The sequence below is a fragment of the Grammomys surdaster genome, unplaced genomic scaffold (genome assembly GCF_004785775.1).
Source record: "Grammomys surdaster isolate TR1022 unplaced genomic scaffold, NIH_TR_1.0 357, whole genome shotgun sequence".
Taxonomy (NCBI): Eukaryota; Metazoa; Chordata; class Mammalia; order Rodentia; family Muridae; genus Grammomys; species Grammomys surdaster.
The window spans coordinates 685,225-685,902 of record NW_021604776.1 but is presented as its reverse complement, the minus strand read 5'-3'; the positions used below and the strand labels follow the sequence as shown (position 1 = coordinate 685,902).

Below are 678 nucleotides of genomic sequence, written 5' to 3'. Positions count from 1 at the left end.
TCAAAGCCCAAAACCAGTGTGGTGTCAAAGCCCAAAACCAGTGTGGTACCAAAGCCCAAAACCAGTGTGGTACCAAAGCCCAAAACCAGTGTGGTACCAAAGCCCAAAACCAGTGTGGTACCAAAGCCCACATCTAGTCTGGTGCCAAAGCCCCCAACTGGTCCGGTGTCAAAGCCCTCAACCGGTCTGGTGCCAAAGCCGGCAACTGGTCTGGTGCCAAAGCCGACAACCATTCTGGTGTCAAAGCCCGAAACTGGTCTGGTGTCAAAGCCGGCAACCGGTCTGGTGTCAAAGCCGGCAACCGGTCTGGTGCCAAAGCCCTCAACTGGTCTGGTGCCAAAGCCGGCAACCATTCTGGTGTCAAAGCCGGCAACCATTCTGGTGTCAAAGCCGGCAACCATTCTGGTGTCAAAGCCCGCAACCGGTCCGGTGCCAAAGCCCTCAACCGGTCTGGTGTCAAAGCCCGAAACCATTCTGGTGTCAAAGCCCACAACCGGTCCGGTGCCAAAGCCCTCAACTGGTCCGGTGCCAAAGCCCTCAATGGGTCTGGTGTCAAAGCCCGAAACCATTCTGGTGTCAAAGCCCTCAACCGGTCTGGTGTCAAAGCCCACAACCATTCTGGTGTCAAATCCGGCAACTGGTTCGATGCCAAAGCCCTTAACTGGTCTGGTGTCAAAC

General features: G+C 55.9%; 1 protein-coding gene across 1 annotated transcript in view; it reads left to right on the top strand.

The window, feature by feature from the left end:
- LOC114631303 (transcription factor SPT20 homolog) overlaps positions 1-678 on the top strand; it is a 44,733-nt gene that overhangs the window by 1,903 nt on the left and 42,152 nt on the right. The gene's annotated exons all lie outside the window — the stretch shown is intronic.